General features: G+C 36.0%; 2 long non-coding RNA genes across 2 annotated transcripts; both read right to left on the minus strand.

Moving 5' to 3' along the window:
- Positions 1 to 17,191: 17,191 nt before the first annotated feature.
- On the minus strand, positions 17,192 to 17,809 carry LOC131028435 (uncharacterized). Its single transcript, XR_009102593.2, has 2 exons — positions 17,550 to 17,809; positions 17,192 to 17,443 (listed from the first exon to the last, which is right to left on the minus strand). It is a non-coding gene; the product is annotated as an uncharacterized LOC131028435 (long non-coding RNA).
- Positions 17,810 to 21,017: 3,208 nt separating this feature from the next.
- LOC131028338 (uncharacterized) lies at positions 21,018 to 21,912 on the minus strand. Its single transcript, XR_009102591.1, has 2 exons — positions 21,374 to 21,912; positions 21,018 to 21,270 (listed from the first exon to the last, which is right to left on the minus strand). It is a non-coding gene; the product is annotated as an uncharacterized LOC131028338 (long non-coding RNA).
- Between the last annotated feature and the right edge of the window lie 927 nt (positions 21,913 to 22,839).

Below are 22,839 nucleotides of genomic sequence, written 5' to 3' on the forward strand. Positions count from 1 at the left end.
TTAATGTCATTACTGAAGAATTTCTTTTTACTTTGCAATTGAATCAAGTGATCTATGACGAAACAAATGTGGTTGTGAAACTATTTGATGCATTTTCTTCTCCTGCAATTGGTTCTATTACATTACCTATTGAGGTCCATAACAAATCCCTTGATGTGAACTTTGCTATTATTCCTTCATCTGAACAATTTCATGTGAAGCTTGGCTATCCTTGGCTATCTTCCATGAAAGCTATTGCTTCTCCTATTCATAAGTGTTTGAAATTTCCCCATAATGGTGAAGTTGTTACTGTCAATCATAGTCTCTTTAAACCAGCTGAAAGAACTTCTAGTGTTCCTATTGATTATTTTTGGCCTAAACAATTCCAATCCCTTCCTCCGCGAAGTGATCATCTTTTCAAATCTTATCAAAGGTGGAAAAAAGATATGATCCTATCTCTAAGTGAACCTAGAACACCCAAACTTGATATTCCTATCGTTCTTGAGAAGGAAGTTCTTCCTTTGAAAGATAAAACTAATGTCTTTCCTCAAGAAGATTCCCAACCCATCCCTATGGATGTGACTATGCCTATATCTAATAAACTTCCTAAAAGTAGACCTATCCCTCCTCGTCATGATGGACTTGGTCTCCTTCCTAAACCGAATATTCCTCCCTTATATGGAGCAGTTCCTCCTCCTTCCTCTTATGGAGAGAAGAGACCTTCCTCTTCTCCTATTATTCAACCTAAGAGACCACAACCTAAACACCCAAGTGATAAGGATGAGAACATTCCTCCTCCTCAATCTTCTCAACTTCCTACTAAGACTAGACGAAATCGTTCTGCACGTGAACGCCGACGAAAGCGTCGTCTTAGAGCTCAGGCAGCTGCCTCTCAAACTTTGCAATCCCCAAAAACACCTTCAACAAGCATTATTCCATTTTCTCCTTAGCCGGAAAGTGAGCCAAAATCTCCTAAACATAAGATGCATGATGGTCTTGATCCCGTGCGAGTTAAAGATCCTATTTTTATAAATCTTGATGATGATATAGATGAAAATGTTACTTCTCTTGCTTCTGATAGTGAATATGAACTTGTTGATGTTGATAACCATTTATCTAACGAATCTTCTAAAGCACTTATCCTAGCTCCTAGACAAGAACAACGTGGCTTAGAACATGAACATAGCCCTTGTTTGGATCTTGTGATAGCTCCATCTGTTGTGTTGAATGTTCCTCCTCTAGCGTGTTCCCTGCCTTCCCGAAACGTTGATCAGCAAGATCGGGGGGTAGATGACGTGCTAGACTAGTTCATTAGCATAGCAGATTCTCTCCTCCTCTCTTTTGTTACTTCTTCTATGTGTTATTCTCATTCTTCTATTTGTTGTCCTTAGTGTTGTCTACTTGAGGACGATGCAAAACATTGAGATCTCTTTTGGTCTCTCTCATGTTGACTCAAAAGACACATGTGTTCCCTTCTTCTAGGTGACCTTCCTTGATTGGGGAATGAAGAACAATTATGCATACATACATATGATATACATGAATTATCATACAGCATACTGACCCCGAGGAAAGTGAAGTCACCTTGTGCTTTGTGTTTTGTGTCTATTATCCTTGGGCTTATCTCACACTTGGGGGCTAAATCCTTGTGATAACGTGCTCCTTTCTCATTTATTATATGTATCACTACCTTAAAGCAATCACCCCCGGTGAGGCATGTGCGATCGCTTTAACGTAGGGGGGGCATACATCCCGTTCATATCTTTTCAAGATACTTGAAAATTTCTTGACAAATTTAGCTTTGTCTTGAAAATTTTTGATATCTTTCTTGCATGACTCATAGTGAGGGAACCTTACTACTGACAGTCATGGTTCTCCCTCGTGATCTTCCCATTTACTTTGTCAATCGAAGTCGTAAGATCCTTAGTTCACTGGGGGCTTGGTGTATCTTTCCTCCTTGACGTGGTGAAAGTTTTTCAATGTTGTTTCGTTTTACTTTACCGGAAGTATGAGCATACGCTTATACTCCCGCTAAAGTGGGGGCTAAATGTAGTGTCCTAAAATTGTGACACTTGCAATTTCGACTGCATTTGGGTCTTCACAATGGCGGCGCAACGTTGAACCTGAATGGAGACCCCGAAACCTGTTTATAACATCAAAAACTGCATTTTTCCAGCACCCTGCCTGATCCCTCCTTGCACCCTGCTGTCCCGGGAGGTGGGACCAGAGCGCCCAGCGCCTTGGTCCTTCAGGACTAGGGTGCCCAGCGCCCTGGTCCCCCAGGACCATGGCACCCAGTGCCCTGGTCCCTGGCTCTATTTTGGGCCCGGTCTCCTATGGGGCTTCGGGTCTTTAAGTTTGCAAATTGGAAAATAACACTTCCTGGTCGGCCCAAGGTCGGGAAAATCAGTCTTTTAACCCTAATTGACAAGTATATAAACTACATTTCCTCTCCCATTTGAGGAGGTCAAAAAAAGGAGGAAGGACATATGTGTACAAGACGTGGAAACGATATTCAAATATTCAAGCATCCAAGCATTCAAGCATTCCTTCAAGCAATTGATCATTCTAAGTCTCCATTCAAGGCTAAGTGTTGCATTCAAGACAAGGATTCAACCATTGAAGAGGAGATCACATACCACATACAACATACAACATACAACAACATCTACACCTTCGCATGTAAGAATACAAACATTCTTACAACAAGGTACTAGTACTTGTTTTACAATCATTTGCATTTACAGCATTTCTCACTTCTTGGTTAATTCCAAAACCGGGGTTTGACCTAAGGGAAAACCCCTAATCCCTAACCCCCCAATCGTCTTCGCTTTTCTGTGTGTAGGTTGCAAGTACACGGCTGAAATTGAAGATCTGGAATCCTTGTGCAGAGACGAACAGATCCCCCTTCGTTTCGCGGATTTTTCGGAGGACCGTGTGCACGCCGGGCGCCATCGTCCCGTCAACTTTTGCTCAAATTTGCAGGACAGGGCCGTCTCGACATTTTACTGCTAATTCCAGGTCCGCAGCTTCATATCATATCCCTATCTCTATTTATAAGTGAATCTTTCTTGCTTCTACATGCATTCCTAGTTCAATCTTTCTATCTACATTCTTTACAAAAGAGGGTATCCTGGCTATCACAACCCTTGAAACTCATATAGAATCCAATCTTGCATTGTGTGGGATTGGATCTTGTGGGTTTCAACCCCTCTTTTGAATGTAAAGTCCCTCCTAAGTGAAAACCATCAACCCTAGTGACTCTCCCTTCTCTCTCCTTGGAGTTGGGGAGGGGAGAACAACTAGGGTTCGATTTTTCTGCTTTACATTTTGGTGAACCTGACGTGAACATCCTCATTCTGATTATTCATGGTTAGATCTGAAAATTTTTCTTTCCTAATTACATTTCCATGTTTGATCTTTTGCAAAATTTTAGAGGTTAATTGCATAAAAACCCTAAATTTTTCTTTTTAGTAATTGAGCTTGTGAAATGTTTAATTGTTAATGCTTGTTTCAGATCTGCCCTTCTATTACAAATTATCAATTCATATTTGTGCTTTAATTTTGAAAATTAAGTGGTTAAGTGTCAAAACCCTAATTTTTGAAATCCTCTTGATTCAACCTTTGTCCGACAATTTCACTGATCAAAACATCTCCAAATCAGCTGTAACTTTGGATTCTGCAATAAAATCATAATATCTTTCATCCCTGAAAATTTGGAAAAAAGTTGCGAGGACCGTGTGCACTCCGAGCGCCATGGTCCCCGACATTTTTTCCGAAATTTCGGGAGCTAGATCTTACTATATTTTTCTGCTAAAATCCGGAATTTTGGCTGATTTTATCAATTTTAACACCTTCAAAATTACAGTCAAAGTTGGTCTAGTGATTGCTTGGATTGAGGCTTCTAATCATTCAAAAATTGTTGAAATTGAAATTTGTGTCAAAATTGTGTTTCTTACAGTCCTAAATCTGAAAAGTGTGTTGGCATTCATTCGAAATTTCAGTACTTTATTCAAATTTTTGCAATTTGTGACTTTTGAAATTAAGTGCTTAATTACAACAACTTTGATTTCCGCTTTCAAAATTGAATTTTGCGTGAAATTGAGTCAATTGTTAATTTTCAAAACTTGCATTGCTCTTAACATTCCCTCTAAAATCATAAAATTCAAAATTTCAGTTTCCCTCTCTTTTTCAAAATTCAAATTTTGCATTTTTCGACAATCTTGGTAGGGTTCAATTTTGAGATTGCAACTTTAATTTGGCCTATCTACTGATCGTAAAATCACTCAATTTTTTCAGGTTAGCTGTAAAATCATCATAACTTTCATCCCTGCAAATTTCGAAAAAAGTTGCGAGGACCGTGTGCACCCCGAGTGCCACGGTCCCAGACATTTTTTCCGAAATTTCGGGAGATTGTCCTGATTGTATTTAACAGCTTAAATCTAGAAGATTGGCTGATTTTACTGAAATTTGCTACCTCTAAAATTCAAAATCTTCTCTCTTTCTTTAGTGCATGAGTTTTACAACAATAAGTCCTACTTACACTATTCCCGTTAGACGAAGCCTTAGAATTAAGTCCTTCCAAGGTTTAATTACTGAGGAGATGGAACCTAATTTGAATGGCCTTTTTAACGAGGACATGGGTAATTCCTCTAATCCTCTTAATGATGAAGAAGCTCTCCATGAGGTTTCTGTAGAACAACTTTCAAAATTGGATAACCAATTTGATGATTTTCGACAATGGATGTCTCAAGAATACCCTGATAGTCAAGCTCTTCCTTTAATTGAGGGTCTAAAACGTATGCTTCAAAGTGATAAGAATGGAATTGATATTTTGCGTGGTATTGCACACATTGTGGATTCAAATGTGATGCCTATGAAGAGTTGTGCTGAAACTTTGGGTTATACACAACCTCCTACTCAAGTTAATCATTCTATTCCTTTGACGACTTCTACTGCTAGTATACCTACTTTTACATCAAACATAATGACTACTTCAATACAAGACATTCCTCCTATGATCACTAGTCATGGGGGCAATCCCTCTTCTTCAATCAATCCGACTTCTTCATTCATTCCTTCAATAAGTGTTCCTATTATATCACCACAAATGAACATGACACAAGGGGGCAATTCGTTTTCCATTCCTCCTTGTAGTGTTCCTCTTGTCCAATCATCTCCTATGACTAACTATCATAGTGTCCCACCACCTTACTCTCTACCTTCTTTCAATAACATAACACCTCCATCACAATCTAACACATCTAATATGAACTCTTCGACTGAAGTGACCATTAACAATCTTGCACAAACTATCTCTTCTTTACAGCAACAAATTGCCTCTATGAATCAATCTAAGTTTAGTGTGCCCACATTTGATGTTGCGAGCCCACTTTCTCTTGACATTGTCCGAGCTATTCCCCCTAAACATGTTGAAATTCCGCATTTGGAGCTTTATAATGGTAAGGGTGATCCTCTAACACATGTTAAGACCTTTCAAACAATATGTACTGATTTTGCTTATGACCAAAGGTTGCTTGCAAAACTGTTTACTAGAACATTAAGAGACAAAGCCCTACAATGGTATTGCTCGTTGCCTTCCTATTCTATTTCTTCTTTCGAACAACTTGCAAATGCTTTCATTCAACAATTTCAAAACAATATAAGTCCTAAAGTTACTTTGATTGATTTAATGCATTGTAAACAAGGTGTTAAAGAAAAAGTGACTAATTTCATTGGTAGATATAAGCATTTGTATGCTCAAATTTCTTTTCCAGTGCCTGACAATGATATTCAAAGAATCTTTATTTCTAATTTACAAAAAGATATTCGAGATAAACTCCTGTTTTCTGAGTTTACTTCTTTTCAACAGTTGTGTGCAACTCTTCACAATTATCAACTGACTGTGAGTCAAATGGAACAATCACATCCTATGGCTCCGAGTGATAAGGGTGATAGTAGTCAACAACCATTTGGGAAGTTTAAACCGAACAGAGAGTCCATTAAATTCAATGAAAACATCATCAACAACAATGTGAATGCAGCATCAGGTGTGCCTCCTATTTCTAAGTTTTTCAAGAAAGAAAGAAAGTTTACTCCTTTGAATGAATCATTGCATAGTATTATGAATAAGTTATTGGAACAAAATGTGCTTACTCTTCCTCCTATAAGGCAAATAGATCCTGCAAAGATTAATTCACCCTATTTTGATAACAAATCTTTTTGTCAATTTCATCGTCATCCTGGGCATGATACTGAAAAATGTTTTGCTTTAAAGGGTAAAATTCAAGATTTGATTGATAATAATACTATTTCTGTTTCTGGAGTGAATGATAAAGGCAACACATCTATAGCTCCTCCTAACCAAAATCTTCAGATTTTTACTGATCCATTACCTTCTCATACCTCTAATGCGATTGATACTAATGATTCCTCTGTCTCACTTGATGATCTTGTGTCCATGACTCCGAATGTGATTAACTTTGTGGAGCAGCAGAAAATCCCTAAAGAACTTTCCATCACCTTTGATTCTAGCGAAACTATCAGGGCACCTGATGGTCCTTTATATATAGTTGCAAAAGTCAAAAATACACCTTGTCGTGGAGTGCTTATTGATCCTTCTTGCATGGTTAATGTCATTACTGAAGAATTTCTTTTTACTTTGCAATTGAATCAAGTGATCTATGACGAAACAAATGTGGTTGTGAAACTATTTGATGCATTTTCTTCTCCTGCAATTGGTTCTATTACATTACCTATTGAGGTCCATAACAAATCCCTTGATGTGAACTTTGCTATTATTCCTTCATCTGAACAATTTCATGTGAAGCTTGGCTATCCTTGGCTATCTTCCATGAAAGCTATTGCTTCTCCTATTCATAAGTGTTTGAAATTTCCCCATAATGGTGAAGTTGTTACTGTCAATCATAGTCTCTTTAAACCAGCTGAAAGAACTTCTAGTGTTCCTATTGATTATTTTTGGCCTAAACAATTCCAATCCCTTCCTCCGCGAAGTGATCATCTTTTCAAATCTTATCAAAGGTGGAAAAAAGATATGATCCTATCTCTAAGTGAACCTAGAACACCCAAACTTGATATTCCTATCGTTCTTGAGAAGGAAGTTCTTCCTTTGAAAGATAAAACTAATGTCTTTCCTCAAGAAGATTCCCAACCCATCCCTATGGATGTGACTATGCCTATATCTAATAAACTTCCTAAAAGTAGACCTATCCCTCCTCGTCATGATGGACTTGGTCTCCTTCCTAAACCGAATATTCCTCCCTTATATGGAGCAGTTCCTCCTCCTTCCTCTTATGGAGAGAAGAGACCTTCCTCTTCTCCTATTATTCAACCTAAGAGACCACAACCTAAACACCCAAGTGATAAGGATGAGAACATTCCTCCTCCTCAATCTTCTCAACTTCCTACTAAGACTAGACGAAATCGTTCTGCACGTGAACGCCGACGAAAGCGTCGTCTTAGAGCTCAGGCAGCTGCCTCTCAAACTTTGCAATCCCCAAAAACACCTTCAACAAGCATTATTCCATTTTCTCCTTAGCCGGAAAGTGAGCCAAAATCTCCTAAACATAAGATGCATGATGGTCTTGATCCCGTGCGAGTTAAAGATCCTATTTTTATAAATCTTGATGATGATATAGATGAAAATGTTACTTCTCTTGCTTCTGATAGTGAATATGAACTTGTTGATGTTGATAACCATTTATCTAACGAATCTTCTAAAGCACTTATCCTAGCTCCTAGACAAGAACAACGTGGCTTAGAACATGAACATAGCCCTTGTTTGGATCTTGTGATAGCTCCATCTGTTGTGTTGAATGTTCCTCCTCTAGCGTGTTCCCTGCCTTCCCGAAACGTTGATCAGCAAGATCGGGGGGTAGATGACGTGCTAGACTAGTTCATTAGCATAGCAGATTCTCTCCTCCTCTCTTTTGTTACTTCTTCTATGTGTTATTCTCATTCTTCTATTTGTTGTCCTTAGTGTTGTCTACTTGAGGACGATGCAAAACATTGAGATCTCTTTTGGTCTCTCTCATGTTGACTCAAAAGACACATGTGTTCCCTTCTTCTAGGTGACCTTCCTTGATTGGGGAATGAAGAACAATTATGCATACATACATATGATATACATGAATTATCATACAGCATACTGACCCCGAGGAAAGTGAAGTCACCTTGTGCTTTGTGTTTTGTGTCTATTATCCTTGGGCTTATCTCACACTTGGGGGCTAAATCCTTGTGATAACGTGCTCCTTTCTCATTTATTATATGTATCACTACCTTAAAGCAATCACCCCCGGTGAGGCATGTGCGATCGCTTTAACGTAGGGGGGGCATACATCCCGTTCATATCTTTTCAAGATACTTGAAAATTTCTTGACAAATTTAGCTTTGTCTTGAAAATTTTTGATATCTTTCTTGCATGACTCATAGTGAGGGAACCTTACTACTGACAGTCATGGTTCTCCCTCGTGATCTTCCCATTTACTTTGTCAATCGAAGTCGTAAGATCCTTAGTTCACTGGGGGCTTGGTGTATCTTTCCTCCTTGACGTGGTGAAAGTTTTTCAATGTTGTTTCGTTTTACTTTACCGGAAGTATGAGCATACGCTTATACTCCCGCTAAAGTGGGGGCTAAATGTAGTGTCCTAAAATTGTGACACTTGCAATTTCGACTGCATTTGGGTCTTCACAATGGCGGCGCAACGTTGAACCTGAATGGAGACCCCGAAACCTGTTTATAACATCAAAACTGCATTTTTCCAGCACCCTGCCTGATCCCTCCTTGCACCCTGCTGTCCCGGGAGGTGGGACCAGAGCGCCCAGCGCCTTGGTCCTTCAGGACTAGGGCGCCCAGCGCCCTGGTCCCCCAGGACCATGGCACCCAGTGCCCTGGTCCCTGGCTCTATTTTGGGCCCGGTCTCCTATGGGGCTTCGGGTCTTTAAGTTTGCAAATTGGAAAATAACACTTCCTGGTCGGCCCAAGGTCGGGAAAATCAGTCTTTTAACCCTAATTGACAAGTATATAAACTACATTTCCTCTCCCATTTGAGGAGGTCAAAAAAAGGAGGAAGGACATATGTGTACAAGACGTGGAAACGATATTCAAATATTCAAGCATCCAAGCATTCAAGCATTCCTTCAAGCAATTGATCATTCTAAGTCTCCATTCAAGGCTAAGTGTTGCATTCAAGACAAGGATTCAACCATTGAAGAGGAGATCACATACCACATACAACATACAACATACAACAACATCTACACCTTCGCATGTAAGAATACAAACATTCTTACAACAAGGTACTAGTACTTGTTTTACAATCATTTGCATTTACAGCATTTCTCACTTCTTGGTTAATTCCAAAACCGGGGTTTGACCTAAGGGAAAACCCCTAATCCCTAACCCCCCAATCGTCTTCGCTTTTCTGTGTGTAGGTTGCAGGTACACGGCTGAAATTGAAGATCTGGAATCCTTGTGCAGAGACGAACAGATCCCCCTTCGTTTCGCGGATTTTTCGGAGGACCGTGTGCACGCCGGGCGCCATCGTCCCGTCAACTTTTGCTCAAATTTGCAGGACAGGGCCGTCTCGACATTTTACTGCTAATTCCAGGTCCGCAGCTTCATATCATATCCCTATCTCTATTTATAAGTGAATCTTTCTTGCTTCTACATGCATTCCTAGTTCAATCTTTCTATCTACATTCTTTACAAAAGAGGGTATCCTGGCTATCACAACCCTTGAAACTCATATAGAATCCAATCTTGCATTGAGTGGGATTGGATCTTGTGGGTTTCAACCCCTCTTTTGCTTCTACATGCATTCCTAGTTCAATCTTTCTATCTACATTCTTTACAAAAGAGGGTATCTTGGCTATCACAACCCTTGAAACTCATATAGAATCCAATCTTGCGTTGCGTGGGATTGGATCTTGTGGGTTTCAACCCCTCTTTTGAATGTAAAGTCCCTCCTAAGTGAAAACCATCAACCCTAGTGACTCTCCCTTCTCTCTCCTTGGAGTTGGGGAGGGGAGAACAACTAGGGTTCGATTTTTTCGCTTTACAGGAACAATAGAAGAACATGGATACATATAGAAGAATGGTCACAAAAGAGGAAGAAAGGAGAGAGATAAAAATCTGCAGTGCTAATATTGCTAATCTAGCACGACATCCGCCTCCCGATCTTGTTGATCACTATTTTGGGAAGGTGAGCAACATGCCAGAGGAGCGACATCGAGCACAGTAGATGGAGCTATCACAATATCCAAACAAGGATTATTCTCATGTTTTAAGTCACTTTGTTCGATTCTAGGAGCTAGGATTAGGGTTTGTGAAAACTCATTCGATAAATGCTTATCCACATCAACATACTCATACTCACTATCAGAAGCATTGGGAGTTGTATTGCCATTATGAATAACATTTTCACCCATTTCTTCATCAAATTTTAGAGAAAGAGGAGCAAGAACATGAACACATGTTTTGTGCAACTTATGATTTGGAGATGTAGGTTGAACATCTTGCTTAGGAGAAAAGGGAATCATGTCAACTTTCGAAGTCTGAGGAGATTGAGTATTTTGAGGGATAGCTTCACGAGCTCAAACATGATGTCTTCATCGACGTTCTCTTGTAGAACGATTCTGTCGAGTCTTAGTGGAAGGCTGAGAACGAGGAGGAACACTTAAAAAAATAGGAATGTTTCTCTCCTTGATAGTGGAAGGTTTAGGTTGACGTCTTTTTGGTTGAACAATAGGAGAAGTAGACCTCTTCTCTCGATAAGAGGAAGGAGGTGGAACTGTGCCATATAAAGGAGGAATATTAGGTGTAGGAAGGAGACCAGGTCCATCATGAGGAGGAGGTATAAGTCTAACCTTAGGAAGAATATTGTTGTTCTCCTTAAGAGAAGGTAAAGTCACGTCCATAGGAATAGGTTGACTATCTTCCTTAGGAGGGAGATTAGTTCTATCCGTGAGGGGAAGAACCTCATCTTGAAGAATAATAGGAATGTCAAGTGTTGGGGATCTAGGTTGACTTAAGGATAAAATCATATCGTTCTTCCATTTTTTATAAGATTGAAAAAGAGCATCGCTCCTTGATGGAAGAGATTGAAATTGTTTAGGCCAAAAGAGATCAATAGGAACACTGGGGCTTCTTTCAGATGGACGAAATAAGCTATGGTTCACGGTTATGATTTCTCCATTGTGAGAAAATTTCAGACATTTGTGGATTGGATAAGAAATAGCCTTCATGGAAGATAGCCAAGGATAGCCCAACTTCACACAAAATTTCTCAAAAGAAGGTATGATAACAAAGTCAACATCCATGGATTTAGTATGAACTTCAACAAGAAGGGTGATAGAACCAACGGTAGGGCAAGAGAATCTATCAAATAATTTCATAACCACATTAGAAGCATCATATATTGGTTTATGCAATCGTAAAGTGAAAAGATACTCTTCAGTTATGACATTAACCATGCAAGAGGGATCAATCAGGGCACCATGGCAAGGGATATCCTTAACCTTCACAAGTATGTATAAGGGGCCATTGGGTGCTCTAATGGTCTCACTAGGATTAAATGTAATGCAAGTATCCTTAGGCATATCCTATGTTTCTACCATATTAACCAAGTTTGGAGTCATAGAGGTGAATTCTTCATAAGAGAAAGAATTAGGCACGATCTCAATAATGTTAGAGGTATGAGAAGGCAAGGGATCAGTGAAAATATTTAGATTTTGATTAGGAGGAGCTATTGATTTATTCCCTTTATCATTCACACATGTCACAGATATAGTATTATTATCAATCAAGTCTTGAATCTTATTCTTCAATGTGAAACATTTCTCAGTATCATGACTAGGATGACGATGAAATTGATAAAAGGAATTGTTATCAAAATAAGGGGATGCAAGTTTAGAAGGATCAATTTGTTATATAGGAGGAAGTTTGATAACATTTGTATGCAACAACTGAGACATAATACTATGTAAAGATTCATTCAAGGAAGTAATCTGTCTTTCTCTTTGGAAAAATTTAGAAATAGAAGGCACACCTGTTGTAGCATTCACATTGTGGTTGTTGATTGTATTATTGAACTTGATGAAGATTTTCGTTGGTTTGAACTTCACAAACGGTTGTTGAACACTCTCCCCCTTATCACTCGGAGCCATAGGAGTGAATTGCTCCATTTGACTCACAACCAGTTGATAATTGTGGAGTGTTGCGCATAACTACGGAAAGGAAATAAACTTAGACAAAAGAAGCTTTTCCTTGATATATTTTTGTAAATTAGAAATAAAAATTCTTTGAATATCATTATCAAGTACATGAAAAGAAAACTGGGCACACAAATGATTATATCTACCAATGAAATCAGTCACTTTTTTTTTAACACCTTGTTTACAATGCATTAAATCGATCAAAGTAATTTTAGGGCCAATGTTGTTTTGAAATTGTTGGATGAAATCATTTGCCAGTTGTTGAAAAGAAGTGATAGAATAAGAAGGCAAAGAGAAATACCATTGTAAAGCCTTATCTCTTAGTGTTCTTGTAAACAATTTTGCAAGCAATCTTTGATCATAAGTAAAATCAATACACAAGGTTTGAAATGTTTTGACATGCGTAAGAGGATCACCTTTTCCATTATAGAACAGTTCCAATTGAGGTATCTCAACATGTTTAGGTGGCATGGCTTTAACAATATCAAGAGAAAGTGGGCTCACAACATCAAAGGTGGGCACACTAAACTTGGATTGACTCATAGAAGCAATTTGTTGTTGTAAGGAAGACACAGTTTGAGCAAGATTGTTAATTGTCGCTTCGGTAGAAGAATTGATGTTAGACATAGGTGATTGAGAAGGTGGTGTGATTTTATTGAAAGAAGACATGGACTGAGAATAAGGTGGTGGGACATTATGATAAGTAGGCATAGGTGATGATTGGGTAGGAAAAGGGACACTTAAAGGAGGAATAAAGTTGTTGAAGGAATTTCCCTCTTGTGTCACACTGATTGGTTGAGGAATAATAGGAACACTCATGGAAGACATAGGTAAATATGGAGAATTAAATGAAGAAGAGGGATTTCCCCCATGACCAATGGTTGTAGGAATGACATTTTGAGTTGAAGTATCCATGATGTTGGAGATAAAAGTAGGAATACTAGTCATAAGAGTAGTCAAAGGAATTGAAGGATTGACTTGTGTTGGAGGTTGTGAATAACCTAGGGTTTTGACACAACTCATGATAGGCATGACATTAGAATCAACAATATGTGCAATGCCACACAATATATCAATTTCATTCTTATCACTTTGAATCATGTGTTTAAATCCTTGAATTAATGGAAGAGCTTCACTATTAGCGTATTCTTGGGACATCCATTGTTGAAAGTTATCAAATTGATTGTCTAATGTGGAAAGTTGATCTTTAGAGACCCTAGTTAAAGCTTCTTCTTCATCATGGGATTCATCAATGGGGTGAATAGGCACATGATTAAGATGGGAATAATTAGCATGATCCTTATTAAAGAAGTCACCCAAATTAGGCTGCATCTCCTTGGTAATTAAACCTTGGGAAGCCTTAATTCTAATGCTTCGTCTAACGAGGATAGGATAGGTTAGGACTAGTACTAGTAAAGCTCATGCACTAGAGAGAATGTTTGAATTTTGAATTTTGGAACAAAGCTTACAAAATTGACTGATGCAAAATTTAAGAAAATAATGATTACACAATTTCCAAAAATGAAAGGAAATTGAAATTTTAAAATTAGGGCCAAGGGAATACCACTCAATTTTAAAATCAAAATTTTTAAAATCAAGGCAGACTATAATTAACCTCTTAACTTTAAACTTTTTTGGGAAATTTGAAATGTTGAATTTTGAAGGTATTTATGATTCTAGAGGGATAAAAAATCGATAAAATCAGCCAATCTTCTGGATTTAAGCTATTAAATACAGTCACAACAGTCTCCTAAAATTTCGGGAAAAAAGTTGAGGACCGTAGCGGGAACGCACATGGTCCGACCAACTTTTTTCCAAATTTTCAGGGATGGATATTACGATGATTTTAAAGCTAACCCCAAAAAATTGACGAATTTTACGACCTCTAGATGGGCGAAATGAAGGCGCAAATGTAAAAATAGGACCCTATTAGGGTTTTGAAGAAAAAGAGGAATTGAATTGCAAATTCGAAAAAGGTCAAACCTAATGGATAGGGGCACCTTGGAAAATGTTTAAAAATCTGAATTAGAATTAAATTGATCCAATTAATTTTAAAAATTAGAATTTTATGACCTAACCATTTAATTTTTAAATTTTAATTTTGGAAAACAAAAGGGGCAAATTGAAAATCTGAATTGTAGGAATGAAGACAAATCTAAAAATTAAATGAAAATCCAATTTTTGCACAAGTTCAAGATGTTTTCTAAAAATTAGGGTTTTAACAAGTAACCTCTTAATTTTGTAAATTTTAATGGCAAATTGAACAAGACAATGAGGAAATTGAATTTGGCAATCAAAACAATTTTCAGATCTAAGATAACCACAAGCAATTTTTACAAATTACAAGTTCAATTTTAATTTTAAAAACTAGGGTTTTTAATGATTTAACCACTAAGTTTGTAGAAATTTGAAACTTGTAAATGAAAAATATGCAATTTTGTTCAAAGGAAAGCATGCAAGACATCGAGTTCACCAAAATGTAATGTGGAAAAATGGTGAATGATGAGATCAAGAGGAAAACTACCCTTTCCCTCAAGGAGAGATGAGAGTTTCACTATTCATTACCTTTCAAACACTTTTCATCAAGTTACATTTGAAAGAGGAGAGGAGAATTCACTAGATTCAACCTTCAAAGATGAAGATTGAATTCTGAATGAAATGGGAATGATAAGTTGATCCCCTCTTCCTTATTTGAAATGGAAAGGAATTGATTGAATTATGTAGTGCGAAAGTGACAAAGAACTGATTATAATTTGAGATCGGAATATGGGATGAATTTATGTACCTGGATCTGGTAATAATATGTCGAGACGAAGTTGCCCTGCGAATTTGAAGAAAAGTTGCCCGAACCATGCAGGAACATACACGGTCCTCCGAAAAATCCACGAAATGAAAAGGGTTTTTTCGACTCTGCAAATGGAGTCTGAATCTGAAAGTACAGTTGCGCACTTGTAACCAACACACAAAAAATAAAGGGAAATGGGTTGGGATTGGGGGTTTGCCTTTAGGTCAAACCCCAATTTGGAATTAACCAAGTAATAAAAGAAAGTACTTGCAAGTAGCTGTAAATAAAAGACTGAATTGTAAATCACCTCAAGGGAGGTTGTGATAGCAATGTTGATAGAAATGCTTGTGCGAAATTGAATGTTAGAATCAATCTCCTCTTCAATGGTTGAATCCTTGACTTGAATGCAACACCTAGGCTTGAAGGGAGACTTGAGAATGCTCAATGCTGGAAAATAATGCTTGAATGCTCTTGAATGCTCAATCGCTCATGCAACTTGAACTTATCCAACTTATTGAACTTATTGAACTTATGCAAATGAGAGGACAAATGCCCCTTAAATACATGTTAATGGATTTGATTTTTCATCACAGACTGACATCGGGGGAGTTTCCTGCCCAATGCACAACCAACAATGCAACCCTAGGAAGGGTCTTGCCCCAAAATAGGTTAGGGACAGAGGCTCCACGCCCCTATCCTACCCCTTTCTCCAAAGCAGAGTGTGGACAAGGTGATGCAAAGACCAAGAAAGAAGTTGTTTCTGACGGTTGAGCAGTCTCCAATCAGGCTAGAAGATTTGATCTCGCATGCGTGAGGACCCTAATGCAGTCAAAAACTGCTAGGGTCGCAATTTTATGACACTACAGATAGAACAGACCTCTCCCAATCTTAAATTATATGGATCACTTACCAGAAGGCATAGTGAGGGAAGTTGTTCTGAGAGTCCCTTACATATTTCATAATGAGCTTAGGTATGTATCCAAAATGTGGAAAGAAATTATAGAAAGTTACAAATTCTATAAAGAAAGAATCAGTTCAGAATTATCTGGTAAACTTGTATGTTTTTAGGACCAACCTGATGACTGTAATATAATAACTATCTATGATCCAATTCACAACTCAGTGGCTAGAAGCCCTTCTATGCCCCCTAAATTTTAATATACAGACTTGCTTGGGTCTTGGTCAGAAATTGATTGTGATTGGTATGCAATATGAAAATGAGGCAACGAGGACTATTATGGTTTTTAATTTTATGTCTTCTACATGGAAAAAAGGAGCAAAAATTCCTACTCATGAATTTGGCCACCAAATTGCATATTGTGCATCGCCTGAAGGACTGGTTTACATTGCCCAAGAAAGTCAAGCAACAGTTTATGAGTTGTCTCAAGGCAAATGGAGACTTCTTCCTGGAATCCAAGATCCCATAGATTTGACAAGGGGTTATTGTATTGATGGGATGTTTCATGTGGTGAGCGTCTATGCAAAGCCTTTTAATCAGACTTATCGATTCAATCCAGTGACTCAACAGTGGGAAGTGTTAAGGGATTTAAGTTGCTGCAATATTCTCCATTGTCTTTTCTGACTGAATTTGGGCACATATATTCATTTGACATGGACAAAGTGATTGAATTTTACTGTTCAAGGAAGATATGGATAGAGGCACACCATCTTCCTTCACATCTAAATTGGCTTGGTGGCACTGAGTCTGAAAATAACATATTTGTGACAAGAAGGACAGATGCTTCTCCAAAATTTGAGCTCTCCGATGAGACTTCCAATGAGCTTGGTGATGAGACTTGGAGTGGTTCTGTGAAAAGAATTTGAGTAATTTTAAATGGAAGTACCAATACACGGAGTTACTATAATTTTTTTGTAATCCTTGAAATTTGATCTTAATTTTCTTTCCAAAATCTTGATATATGATGAGTGTTTCTCCGTGTCATCTCTTGTCTTTAGAATTCAATATGTTATTTTAATGTATGTAACTTTCCATTACCTATATTTGGCTATTGGCAAATTTGTATGATTCATTTCAGTTTTGATTAATCTCTTTCCAATATCATATATTTTTAGCCTTCATTAATTGTCAACCGCTTTGGCGATTAGCAACTGACCAACTTCTTCCTATATTTTCCGGAGCAGCACATAATTATGAACCAACATGGTGACACCAAATTTGTATTCAATGCCAATCTTCAAGAGAATTTTTAAGATACTTATAAATAACTGAAATAGATGTGTACAGAAGACTACATAGTCCTTAAAGAGAAAAACCCCAGTATCTCCAAATAATCAATCTAAGAAGTATGGTTCAAATTGGCATTATCATAGGTAATAATGACTCGAATTTCATTAATCATAGCAGCACTTCGTAATAGATAACATTTCTATAACAATAGAGTAACATATCCAGCAAGCCAAGAATCAGAGATTCTGAACCAGAAACCTGCAACATATACACAATAAAAGAAAAATCATACCAGTCAGGACATAACTGGATAAAAACTGTAACAAAGTGCAACAAACATACAAAATATGTATTGATATAATACCATAGGACTAAACCAACAGTAATCCACAGGCAATAGTTACAAATGGGTAGCTGAACATCCATTGGTGGTGAGCTGTTACACTCCAGATAAGAAAACACTGCTGATGAGATAAACCCACAAAGCAAGGTGCCCATCAGTTGAAACCCAATTAAGAGCTTCATCTTTGGAGAAGAACTTGCAATTTAACAGGGTGGCCTAAGTTAGTATTGCTGGGAAGATTTGTAGAGATACATGTCTGAGAACTCTGATATATTACTAAATGGTCGAGTGTATCTGACAGGGTAGTGCCATTGCTGATGGTGTGAACTAACAAACTGCATTATTACCAACAGATCGATCTATTTGCTGTGATGTTTCTTTTACCTTTTTTTCAGTTGTTCTTGGCAGCATATTTTGGGTAAATGGACAAGGTCTTTGGAGCAGGAAAATAAAAATTCCCCGTGATTTGAGTGGGGAAATATGCAATACGTTTTTAATGTTTTTTACTTATATCAACTAACATATAGCTCAGAGTTTTTTAGAAAAGTTTTAAAAGATGATAAATTTTGTGATCTATAAGACACAAAGTTTTGGGGTGTTGATGTGTAAGCATCTTATTAGGTTTCATATAGTAATTTTTCTTTTAATTTTAAATTAATAACATAATATAAATAATTGAATTATTTTTATAAAGGTTTCGTAATAATTTTATATTTTAGTGTAAGGTCGAAATAAAGCATACCTCGTTTATTATTGATTAAGAATTAATTAAATAATCAAGTAACAAATAATAATTAGATTTCAATTGTAGAAATCAAGATACAAAAATAATGATAAATAGAAAAGAGAGTAAATGACATAAATACATGTTATTGGCATAAATACATTGTAATGGCATAAATTCTCCATTAAATGGCATAAATGCATTGTCTTGTGGTGCATGTGCATCTAGTGTGGTGTATGTGCCCTTAGGTATTTTTGAAATAATTTAAGTGTCTTTCTCTTCAGCATACTTGCACACTCAATTACATATGCACTGGCAATTGTGTCATATATGTCTTTCAAGGTTATACACTATTTGTTAAGTATTTGTGTACTAACTTTTGTCATTTTTCATCTATTCTAGTATTTCTATACTATATCTTAGTATATTTGATCTCTAGAATTTTGATTTTTAATCATTTAGCGTAGGTTCTTTGTAGGGCATATGCTCCCAATTTTATATATATATATTAATGGGTGTGTTGTAGGTTCATTCTTCTAAGAGACAACATTAGATATCTTTTGTGTGTTTACATTTGCTTTATTTAAAATAAATTAACTTTCTTATTAGACTTGCATGTCTAAGGGTGCCTATGTTGTAGGTTCATTCTTCTAACCCCCTGTCCCCATGCGGCTGCTTAAGTGCATTATCTGCTTAAATTTAAGCAGCTGATGTGTCCCCATGCAAATTTTTATTTAGGGGAATTGGATAAATTGGAATCTCTCCCTATTTTAGTGGAGCAGCTGCTGCTTAGAAATTAAAAATAAGCTTTGAAAAAAGGGGGGCTGAAAATAAGCAGCAACTGCTTATTGAGAAAAATGATATGTGGCTTCACAAATTTCTTTCCCTCCTTTTTATTTGCCTCCAATATTTTCTCCTAAATTTACTCCAAAATTATTACATACATTTTTTCATCTAAAACTAAAATTTAAGGTAATTGCTTCAAACATAAGCAGTAAAATTAAATGTCCATGGGGCCACCAGCTATATAAATTGCTCCTAAAAATATTGAGCAGTGGCTGCTAGCAAAAATAAGCTTAGCAGCCGCATGGGGACCTGCCCTAAGAGACAACATTATATATCTTTTGTGTGTTTGCATTTGCTTTATTTAAAATAAATTAATTTTCTTATTAGACTTGCATGACTAAGGGTGCCTATGTTCTTCCCTCGTAATATAAGGTGATCTTAGGAATCAAAAGCATCCATTGTATACATTTTTCTCTTGCACCCCACATTTTCGTTTCTAAGATCAAAGAACTTGTTTGTCATATTTATTTGATTTAAGGGTGTGCATTCTCTTCCCTCACATAATTGATTGAATGTGCAAATAAGAAGCATCCCTTTAATCTCTTTTTATCAAAAGACTAATCTTGAAAATTAAATATGGTTAGTGTTTTTTTTTTAATTTATTTATTAAATGCGGTTTGGATTTTATCACCAAATGTTAATTTAATCCCACACATTCTTGTGTTTGAAATAGTATAATAGATGAAAAATGACAAAAGTTTTCTGGCTGAAGAAATTCCGTTTGTTTTCTCAAACGTTAGTACTTTGGAGTGGCCAAGAAAGAAGCTTCATATTCTAGTTTAGTTTAATCTTTAAGGAAAACAAGAGTGCTATTTTAAGAGCGCTTGATTCACATAATCTTATTTAAATTAATTGTCATCCACATAAATTCAAATATATTTTTTTTATAAAATATATTAAATAAATTTTAAATAAATTGTATTGTTTATATATTTTATTATTGGTTAGAAGATGTTATACAATAGTATTATGATATTTTAATAAAATGTCTGTACATAAAATCATTTTTTTAAAGGATAAGGATAAGAATGGTTATAAAATAATTTTAGACTTTAAAAATTAATAATTTAGAATACCCATTTTATTCAGTTGTCTGTTTATATTATACTTTCAAGGATTTGAACCTTGGTGGATGGTATAATCAAAGAACATACCATCACCTTCACAAATTATGCTCAACCAATTGGATTACAATCCTTGATTATTTATAAATATTTAATCATTACACAGTAAAACTGATTTAGACTTTAAAAATGGGCTTATGATCAAATGTATGCCTGGAATATTGTTGATAAGGAGAATTTGCCTCCTGCTATGGCTGCTATATTAGGGCTCTTTAAGCTCCTTGTCCCGCGGCCTGTTCTTTTCTGTATCTTTCTTGTTCTTGAATAATTTTTTACCCCCCTTTTAGTCAAAAACAATTTAAGATACCCATTTTACTTAAGTTGTCTGCTTATATAATACTTCCAAGGATTTGAACCTTGGTGGATGGTATAATCAAAGAACATACCATCACCTTCACAAATTATGCTCAACCAATTGAATTACAATCCTTGATTATTTATACATATTCAATCATTACACAGTAAAACTGATTTCCAATCATCTTTTATGAGCTAAACAATCTTAACAGTAAATGAAAACCACTTGAAAAAAATAAACACTCACACAATCGAAATCAGAAATAACAAATTATCAACATAATGAATTGTGAAAATTTAATATCATTAATAAGAAACACTTCTTTATATAAATATTATGTATTTTAATTTTAGAACATAACAAAAATATACTTTATGTATTCTATTGTCAACTACTTCTGAAATTAACAACTGACCAACTTATTTCTGATATTTTCCATTTTTTAATCTAAAAAATAGAATATTACATAATTATGAACCAACATGGTGACATCAAACTTGTATTCAATGCCAAGCTTTTGTAAATAACTTAAAATAGATTGTGTACAAAGACTACATACTCCTTAATGAGAAAAAATACCAGTATCTCCAAATAACCAATCTAAGAAGTATAACTCAAATTGGCATTATTACAATTAATAATAACTTGAGTTCCCTTAACCAAAGCAGCACCCAGTAATAGACAACATTTCTATTAAGTATAGAGTAACATATCCAACAAGCTAAGAATCAGAGATTCTGAACCAGAAACCTGCAACAGATAATAAAACAAATGTTATACCAGTCAGGACATAAATGGATTAAAACTACAAGAAAAGTGCAACAAATATACAAAATATGTATTGATGCAATACCATGGGACTAAACCAAGACTGAGCCACAGGCAGCAGTTACAACTGGGTAGCTGAACATCCATTGGCGGTGAGCTGTTACACTCCAGATAAGCAAACACTGCTGATGAAATGAACCCACAAAGCAAGGTGACCATCAGTTGAAATCCTAAGAGATTCTTCATCTTTGGAGAAGAACTTGCAGTTTAACAGGGGGGCCTGAGGTATTATTGCTGGGAAGATTTGTAGAGGTACATGTCTGAGAACTCTCATGTATTAGAGAATGGTCAAGTGTATATATATTGTGTGTATAGCTTCTCCATTGCTCATGGTGTGAACTATATCAGTTAGTTTTATTGCAGGACAAGCTATACAAACACAATATATGCATGGATGGTGATGGCTAGTGTGTGTCTGAGAGGATAGTTCCATTGTTGATGGTGTGAACTAACAAACTGCATCATTACCAACAGATTGATCTATTTACTGTGATGTTTCTTTTACCCTTTTTCAGTTGTTCTTCACAGCACATTTTGGGTAAATGGACATGGTCTTTGGAGAAGGAAAATAAAGATTCCCTGTGATTTGAGTGTGGAAATATGCAATATATTCAATTTCTTAACTTATAATAGCTAAAATGTTATAAAAGTTTTGAAAGGTGATAAATCTTGTGATCTATAAAACACAAAGTTTGGGGTTGATGTATAAGCATTCATATAGTAATTTATGTTTAAATTAATAATTTAATGTAAATTGTTTAAATTATTTTTATAAGGTTTATGATGCTTTAAGCTATATCTTATTGTATGAAAATAATAAATTTATACCCATCTTTATTGTCAATAATTAGATTTAAATTGTTAAAGTCTAGATATAAAAATAATATAAATAGAAAATAATGTAAAAGTTGTTTATGTACATTTAAAATATATTTATTTAATTAATCTATTGGATTATTCCTCTAAGTTAATTAAATAGATTTTTATTATTTAACTAACAAATCTAAATTTTTTTTGGAATTTAATTATTCTAAAATCTCTCTCATCATAATGTTTATGTTTATATTAAATTGTTGTGTCACTTATTAATCTCTTATTGCAGATCCATTTGTTTGAAGACCAATCATGGCTTAAAACTACTAATGAGTGTGTTGTAGGTTCATTCTTCTAAGAGACAACTTTAGGCATCTTTTGTGTGATTAGGTTTTCTTTATTTAAAGTAAATTAACTTTTTTATTAGACTTGCATGTCCAAGAGTGTGTATGTTCTTTCCTCACACTACAAGGTGATCTTAGGAATCAAAAGCATCCATTGCACACATTTTGCTCCACACCTCACATTTTTATTTCTAAGATCAAAGAACTCGTTTGTCATATTTATTTGATTTAAGGGTGTGCATTGTCTTCCCTAGCATAATAGTGTGTCAAATAAGAAGCATCCCTTTCATCACTTTTTATCAAGAGGATAATCTTCGAAATTAAATATGGTTAG

The sequence above is a fragment of the Cryptomeria japonica genome, chromosome 7 (genome assembly GCF_030272615.1).
Source record: "Cryptomeria japonica chromosome 7, Sugi_1.0, whole genome shotgun sequence".
NCBI lineage: Eukaryota > Viridiplantae > Streptophyta > Pinopsida > Cupressales > Cupressaceae > Cryptomeria > Cryptomeria japonica.